Here is a 9,708-nt window from a genome sequence, read left to right as displayed (position 1 = left end):
TACCCTTTCATTATAATTGTACCCCTAATATCTTATATATGTACCAAGAGACACAGTCTTAAGATGATCAAATCTTGTCTTAAACATTATATTTATTATAGAAGGAGGCTCCCCCCTTGAAGTGGACAATAATTGTTAGTTTCTTATCAATATTAAGGCACATGGTTCATAACATTTGGTATCAAAGCATACAAACCTATGGTTTTATTGCTTCAAACAAGCCATTGCGGAATTTTTGCTATAATGTATTTTTTGGGAAAGCTTCATACAATGAAATGTTAAGAAAATTGAGGAGAGATCTCAAAGTACATATTGTCAAAATTTCATATTATTGTTCACTATAATTTCAGAGATACAACCTACAGAAGTCAAAGTTTTTGAATAGTCCTAAAATTAATTTCAAATGAGTGATATTGGAAGTTTCCCTGTAACATTTTTTTGGACACTTCAAACCGTGAATTATATATATTTTTTTATGAAATATCTAGAAGAACGTTTGATAAAAATTCCAAATTTTGGTTCACTATAATGTCAGAGATATAGCATATGGGAGTTAGGGTTTGTGGATGGTCCTTAAATCATTTTCAAACGAGTGATCTTGCAATTTTCGCTATAATTTTTTTCAAGAAAGATTCAAACCATGAAATTTTGAGCTCATTGAGGAGAGGTATAGGAGTACATCTGATAAAAAATTTGGATTCTAGTTCATCATAATTTCATAGATACACCTTGTGGAAATTAGGGTTTTTGAATAGATCTAAAATCAGTTTCAAAGGGGTGACCTTCGAAATTTTTCTTTAACTTTCTCCTAGAGAAGTTTATGTTTGTAAAGTTTTCAAGGATCCAACGAGACATACTGAGGTATTACAAGTAAAACATTCATAATCATATTTGAAAATTTTGACATGTGGCATGCTAGACAAGTTTTCCCATGGAAAAAGGCCAAAAATCAACATGTTTTGGGAAAGTTTCCATAAATTTCAATTAGCACATCAAATTTTGGTTATATTTGTGGAATTGCAAAGAATATGATCAGGTGATCAATTTTAAGCTCAAAAATGAAAGTAACCATAAATTCTTAAAACTAGCGCCAAATCGAATAACTCGTTGACTAGAATCCAACGCAACTTGAATCACTCAAAACCGATATCATATGCTCCTGATATCACGTTCTGATCATTTTCCCAAACAGGCAAAAAAAATTGTAGTTTGGATGCAGGTCTGCTGACTTGGGCAGTCTGTACGATGGTTGGGCAAGGTGACTAGGCACATTGAATATACAATTTGGGCCAATGACATGTTGATAAGTATCCTATTGTGATTGGTTCAAATTTGGGTGATTTTTTATTATTGGTTGAATTTGTGAGTTGGACCAATGGTGGGGTGCCACATGGCTCAATCATGGGTTGTCGCGTTGCACCCCGGGGTTCACTAAAATTTTGTTATCGGGAAAACTACCTCTGAGTGATTCGAACACGAGACCTCATGCTAGACAACACAACACCTTACCGTCATGCCAAGGGTGGTTCTTATTAGCTATGGGCGCATATTTCCATTTAAAATTTATGTGTTGTTCTATTGGGGGACAGGGTCGGGGCTAAGCCCTAGCCCTTGGTCACCCCACGCCCATGAGACTGTAAGAAAGGGAGCCAAAGGATCAGGCCTAGCCCCGACCCATGGTTCCAGCACCCCCAAACACCTTATCACCAGACCGTATGCCAAACACGTGGATAATTAATAGTTGGGGGTGGAGTTTTGGGGAACAACCCTGGTTCATATGGCATGCCATATAACCACAATGAAGTTTCAATGGATATTTTGCGAAAGGCACGAAGGTTAGGCCCCAACCCAAGCCATATAGCCTTTCACGTGACCACAATGCGAAGTTGGGCACTAGGCGAAGGTGATACAAATTGGGGCCAACTCTAAGGTCGTATGTCGCCATAGGACCACACGCCAACGCAGAAGAGGGTTTTGACAATTAGGGCAGGACGTTCCCCCAACCCTTAGCCCTATGGGGAATCACATGACCACGTCCCAAGAATTAAGGGACTTAATCAACGGGGGCGAGCATTAAGGCCCAGCCCTCGGCCCTATGTGGCCCATGTGGCGTTGTTTTTCAGATTAAGGGGTCTAAGGTTGAATTAAATATCCAACAGAATGCATCGGTGGGCAATGAAATTATCGCCCTATTAGCGAATTTCCGGGAGGATTTGTAGGAATGGTAGACAAAAGGTTGAATTTGTAGGATGATTAACAATCAAGTTCATGGGAGAGCTTAGGAGCTCATCTTTTTGGAGTTTTTTACCAAATTGAGCTCAAAAAGAGTGCACTTAGGGGTTTTTGGATGTTATGAATCCATTGTTAACCTCTAATTTATCATTTGAGCACGCCTACATGGTCTTTTTTTAGGTTTGAGACTAAAGGTGTATGGATCCGTTAGGGTTTGTAAGCAGTTCTAGAAGGTATTTAGGTATGGAGAAGACCTTGTAGGGGTATTCTCACTTCCAGAAGTCTACTAAAACAATTGTAACCAACAAGGTTCAATTCAGGTTTAACTTCTCTTAACATGAAGTTTTGATTATGTGCTTCAATGTGGAACTGAAGTGTTCACATGCTCTTTTTAGTTCATTTCAGTTGAAATATGCCATCTTTGTAGGAGATGCTTTGAGTTGTTGATGTTTGCGAGAGTTCTTTATAGGAGAACATTACCTTGTAGGGGTAATAGCCACATATTTACTTGCAGCAAATGTTTATGTACGACATTTGATATTGAATATATAAGTGGCCTAGTCATGTTGACAGGCCCAGAGATGTAACCTAGGAGGGGTGAACTCCGTCAACAAACCTTTTGTCTTTCTCTTCATTATGCCTACATGGATTATGTGTTATGCGTTCACTATGCTATGTTACATATGAAGACTAATTAACAATTTGAAGAGACATTGGAAACTTGTTGTTTCAATACCCATTTTAACCTTGCAACGCGTCGACACAATCCTAAATTTTCTTATATTTGATATTGGAATAGAGGAAGAATTCACCTAATCCAAATTCATATCAGTTTGGTATCAGAGCACCAGTTGACCAAGTTGCAAGAATGGGCAGCAAAAAGAGTCTTCAAGAGCTAGAGGAGCAAAATTTGGCTCTTCAGATGGAGAACATAGAATTGAGAAGGATGTTAGAGATAGCTAAAGAGGAGAAGAGACACATGCGCTTTGTATTGCAGCAAGTGCTTGATGGGCAAGTTGCAGAAATTTCTACTCTCGTACCAGCAAGAAAAACCTCCCAAATGAAGTCAATATGTGGTCATGGTTCAAATAGTGGTTTTGGACCATATGTGGAAGATGTTGCATGTGCATTTTGCAAGCATCTTCAAGAATTACACCATATGTTAGTGGATAAGAGTGGGTGGTTAGAGTCATCTACAAGTTGGAAATTATCATCATCATCAAACGCTGAAAAGATGAATGACAAGTTTAAGGAGGTAATTAGCATCTCAAGTACCACTCCTTCCATTTATATGCATAACAACTCTTTTGCAGCGTTCGAGCAACATACCAAAGGCATAGGTATGAAGTTTCTTTCCAAGATGGGATATGAAGGTGGAAGCCTCAACATAAATGGCCAAGGAATTACCAAACCAATTATGGTTGAGGAGAGACCGAAGTATATGGGATTGGGATATGGTCGAACGGAGTTTGGAGAATGCTCCAAACGGCTTGAGGTACATCAACCATATGAGCATGAGATGTCACCACCTTATGACAATCGTCGAAGCTGCAACTCTAACGACAGAGCTTCATTCAAAGAAAGGTAAAGAGATTATGCTACATAATGTAAGGGAAACAAGAGGTGGCAAAGAGGACTCTCAGTAATCCTAAGCAAACTTCAAGACAAAGATGATGTAAGAAGAGAACCCATAATCCTAAGAGAGGCAAAGTTTGGGTAGACTTATTGTAAAGTTGTTTTGTAAATTTTGTAATTACTTGTTGCCATTACATGTTTAGGTACTTTTGTAAAGTGAAGAATCATTGTCACTATGTTCAACAAGTAGATCTTTTTCATTGATGTGTGTATTGGCTTGTTATAGTCCACATGTTCAAGGACTTTTGTGAATGTACAAGATTGTCACTCAAAGTTGTCTATAAATTTGTCATATGTTCATTGATACAAGTATTCGATTTGAAACTTGTGTGGATAGAATCTTGTTGTTAAGATTGTATAAGATGACTATGTTTTATAGACAAGGCTAATCATATCATGAAAAAATTTCATGTACAAATTCAGCGTGAAGATGTTAAAGCAAATTTATGTTGTTTCTTATTTCTGAGATGGAGTCAAGTTTGTCTTCAACAGTTTAAACTTCAAGATGAAGTGTTTTTGGAGCCGTGCAAAGATGAGAGTAAAGAGAATGTTCAGATTCCACTCATCAGTATTTTTTTCCTGCAACAACGATATGAATGTTGGCTTAATTCTTTCCAGGACAACAAGTCTTCACGAAGAAGATAGGTGAAGTGCCTTGATTGGCGCTTGAAGGGTACCGATTGAAAATTTTGCGTTTTAGATTGAGTTTTTGGGTATTTTTTAGTTCCAGCCTCTTTATATTGACTAGGGAAGTAAACTTTTGGAGTCCAAAAGTTCCTAGTGGGGAGGTGTGATCAAGTGATCAATTTCAAGCTCAAAAATTAAAGTGCCCAAAAAGTCTTAAAAACAGCGCCAAATTGAAGAGCTTGTCGATATGAATCCAACGCAACTTGAATAACTCAAAATTGATATCATATGCTCTTGCTATTGCGTTCTAATCATTTTCCCAAGCAGGTTAAAAAAAATATTGCAGGTTGGATGCATGATTGTTGACTAGGCAGTATGTACGATGACTAGGCAAGGTGACTATACAATTTGGGGCAATGGCAGGTTGACAAGTTTCCTATTGTGATTGGTTCGAATTTGAGCGATTTTTTATTGTTGGTTGAATTTGTGAGTTGGTTTCAATGGTGGGATGCCACATGGCCCAATCATGGGCTGCCACGTGGAACCTTGGGGTTCACTAAAATTTTGTTATCAGTCAAACTACCTCCGGGAGATTCAAACACGAGACCTCATGCTAGACAACACAACACCTTACCGTTGTGGCAAGGGTGGTTCTTATTAGCTATATGTGCATATTGTTATTTAAAATTTATGTGTTGTTGTATTGGGGAACGGGGCCGGGGCTAAGCCCTCACCCCCGGTCACCCCATGCCCACGAGACCATAAGCAAGGGAGCCAAGGACTCGGGCCTAGCCCCAACCCACTGTTCTAGCACCCCTGGTCACCTTACCACCGGACCATATGCCAAACGCGCGGAGAGTTAATAGTCAGGGGCGGAGTTTTGGGGATGAGCCTCGGATCACATGACACATCATATAACCACAACAAAGTCTCGGCGGATGTTTTGTGGAGGGCGGGAAGGCTAGGCCCCAGCCCATGCCATATATCCTTTCGCATGACAACAACGTGAAGTTTGGGTGCTAGGCGGAGGTGTTACAAAGTGGGGGCCAACCCCGAGGTCGTATGTCGCCACAGGACCACACGTCGATGCAAAAGGGGGCTCTGACAGTTAGGGCGGTCTGTTGGCCCGACCCTTGGCCCCATGGGGCATCACATGACCACGTCCCGAGAATTAAGGGGCTTAATCAGTAGGGGTGGGCATTAAGGCCCAACCCTCGGCCCTATGTGGCCCATGTGGCCTTGTTTTTTGGATTAAGGGGTCTGAGGTTGAATTAACTATCCAACAGAATGCACCAGCGAGTAACGAAATTGTCGCTCCACCAGCGAATTTTGGGGTGGATTTGTAGGATCAATAGATAGAAGGTCAAATTTGTAGGATGATTAACAGTCAAGTTCATGGGAGAGCTTAGGAGCTCATATCTTTTTGAGTTTTTGACCAAATTGAGCTCAAAAAGAGTGCACTTAGGGGTTTTTGGATGTTTTGAATCCATTGGTAACCTCTAATTTCTGATTTGAGCACATCTACAAATCCTTTTTGTAGGTTTGAGACTAAAGGTGTATGGATCAGTCAGGGTTTGTAAGCAGTTCTGGAAGGTATTTGGGCATGGAGAAGACCTTGTAGGGGTATTCTCACTTCCATAAGTCTAGTACAACAACTATAACCAACAAGGTTCAGTTCAGGTTGAACTTATCTTAACATGAAGTTTTGATTTTGTGCTTCAATGTGGAACGGAAGTGTTCACATGCTCTTTTTAGTTCATTTCAGTTGAAGTATGCCATCTTTGTAGGAGATGCTTTGAGTTTTTGTTGTTTGTGAGAGTTCTTTGTAGGAGAATGTTACCTTGTAGGGGTAATAACTGCAGCAAATGTTTATGTACTTCATTTGATATTGAATATATAAGTGGTCTAGTCATGTTGACAGGCCCGAAGATGTAGTCCAGGAGGGGTGAACTCCATCAACAAACATTTTTTCTTGCTCTTCATTATGCTTCCATGGATTATGTGTTGTATGTTCACTATGTTAAGTTACATATAAAGCCTAATTCATGATTTGAAGAGACATTGGAAACTTGTTGTTTCAATACCCATTTTTAACCTTGCAAAGCGTCAACACGGTCCTAGTTTTTATTTTATTTGATTTTGGAAAAGAGGAAGAATTCACCTAATCCAATTTCAGATCAAATACAGACATGAGCACTACATGCCAACATTTTAGATTCATGAGGGCTCAAATTTTAGGGATACATCTGGACAAAAATCAACCATCTAGATATTTACAAATTAGGGTTATGAAAGGTACATAACTTACAATTGGCATAAATTTTGATTGGAAGATGTAGTTTTTGGGATTCAAAATTTGTCACAAAGAGGATAATGAGGAGCATTATTTACTCACATGGCTCCTCAGGGTGCTTCAAAAGCTTCACCACTTAAAGCTCTAAAAATCTCATCCATGACTGATGAAGAAATAGAATATGTCTAGTATTGGGTATCCAAGTTGGGAGGTCAATTGTCACATATGCAAGGATTTGTAAAAAGTGTGGAACAAAATATGAGGGAAAACAAGGAAGAAATACAACAATCCATGAATACCATGAAAAATCTTCTCTTAAATAGGTTTCCTAAAGGAGATATGGAGATCCAATGAAATCGTGAAAATAAGGAGAACAATTGTGTTGGAACTCAATCACATATAAGGAGTATTTTATCACATTTAGAGGGCACAAGTATTGTATCACAAAACCATAATCATGATTTTTCCCTCCAAGATCCACATTAATAGGGATTAAATTGAATGCAAAGGAACTTCTTCAATCCAAAGATCGATATTAGGAAGTTTGATGGTAACTATCCCATAACATGGATACTCTAGATGGAGTTATACTTTGATATACACAAGTTACAACTTTATAAAAGGTAAATATTGCATCCATGTTTTTAAAACAAGATTGATTTGTATGGTATCAATGGTTATATGAAAGGAAAAAGGATTATATTACTTCTTAGTCCATTTTTGTACAGGAATTGATAGCATGTTATGGGGTTATTAAAATCAATACATTTTTTGGTTGATTGGTAAGTCTTTGACAAAAAGGCCCAATTATAGAGAACATTTAACAATTCCAAAAGTCAAGTGTAAGGATAATGAACAGTTCAAAGGATAACTTGTTAGATCTCTTTATGGTAAATTTAAATGAAATTATCCAATATGAGGTGTGTCTCTTTGATCCCAAATACCTAGAGCATGCTTTCAATCTAACAAGGAAAGTTGAACGTAAAAATATGGCTACTAGAAGAGTGGTCACTAACAACAATAGAGAACATCATGCCCTCTTTTAACCTCACTCGATTGACAAGGTTGACACCTCGGCAAATAGATGAAACAAGAGAAAAGGAACTATGTTTCAATTTTGACAACATGTATAGTAAGGGGCATAAATGTTGTGAGAAGAAATTATTCCGCATATGATATGAAGATCAAGAATTGGAACTGTCACAAGATCTATATCTTGAATAGACTTCTTCAACAATATATTATCATGCATTGGCTGGCATTAGTACTTTATAAACCCCCAGGATAGAAGGACATATCAAAAAGAAAAAGGTAACAATGTTAATTGTTTCAGGTTGTACCCATAACTTCATTAATTACAAATTGGCAAAACTTCTCAACAACTTTATATATCCAACACCAAATTTTCAAGTAATGATTGTAGATGGAGATACCATAAATTGTTCAAGGGAGTGTCATAGTATTAAGCTACAAATGGGGGGTATTTATTGGATAGTCCCATGGTTGCAATCCAAATGGGTGGCATTGATGTTGTATTCAGGGTCCAATGGTTATAATTATTATGAACAATGACCCTTAATTTTCAAGATATTTTCCTTAGAATGCAAGGAAATTGAATTTAGAGGCATCCAAAGGAAACTCTCTAAAGTTATAAACTCTAATAGCATGAAAAAATTACTAGGAAAAGGGACACCATGGTGTAATCACACGATTATGTTCATTATATTTTCAAATATCTATGTCCTCTACTTTAGTGGATCTCCAAAGAGTTATGAACAAACATTCCAAGGTATTTGAAGAGATGCCTAAGGGTCTCCCGCCTTCTCAAGATCGTGACGATGTTATTCATTTGCAACTTGGAAGTGTACCACCTAACATTAGGCCTTACATGTATCCATATGCACAAAAGAGTAAGATTGAGCAGATAGTTCAAGAAATGTTATGGGTTGGCATCATTCAACCTATCTATAATGTTTTATTTTCACCAATGGTAACAATTATAAAAAAGGATGGCTCGTGGCGTATATGTTAAAGCTACAAACAATTCAACAAAATGAAAATCAAAGATAAGTTTCCCATTCTTGTTGATAATGAATTATTAGAAAAAATTACATGAAGCAATTTTCTTTACTCGAGAAATTTTCTTTACTGAGTTGGATCTCCTTTTTGGATATCATAAAATTAGAATGAGGCAATAAGACATTCCCAAAGTAGCCTTTAGAACACATGAAGGTGATTATGATTTTTTGGTTATGCCATTTGGACTTACTAATGCCCCTTCAACATTTCAAGCTTGTTGAATTTTATTTTCAAACCCTTCCTTGGAAATTTTGTGCTAGACGACATGCTAATCTACAAAAAATCTTTGGAAGAGCAGGTGCAACATGTTAACAAGGTCTTATCACTATTGGAAGAGCAAAAACCATATGCAAAGTTTCCAAGTGTTCCTTTTGGGTTCAATAAGTGGAATATTTGGGTCATATTGAATCTCATGAAGATGTCAAATTGGACCCTAGCAAAATCAAAGCTATGATGGAATGGCCAATCCCCAAGACCTTGAAGAAACTCAAAGGATTCTTGGGATTGATAGGATATCACCACAAGTTTATCAACGATTATTGTCAAAGATCAATGCCTCTAACAAAATTATTGAACATGGAAGAATTTTCTTGGACTAAAGAAGCAATTGAAGCTTTTGAAAAACTCAAAGATGCTATGTGTACAACTCATGTCCTAGCCACACCTAACTTTACAAAAACCTTAATTATGGAGTGTGATGCCTCAATCCATGGCATTGGTGTAGTTTGATGCAAGAAGGAAGGTCTCTTGTCATTGAAAATAGTAAACTTAAAGGAAAGAACTTACTCGAACCCATATATGAAAAATAAATGTTGGACATACTACATACAGTTAAGAATGGG

This window comes from Pinus tabuliformis, chromosome X, assembly GCF_031772625.1.
Source record: "Pinus tabuliformis cultivar Carrire ecotype Pingquan chromosome X, CPIR1, whole genome shotgun sequence".
Taxonomy (NCBI): domain Eukaryota; kingdom Viridiplantae; phylum Streptophyta; class Pinopsida; order Pinales; family Pinaceae; genus Pinus; species Pinus tabuliformis.
This window is presented reverse-complemented; position numbering follows the sequence as displayed.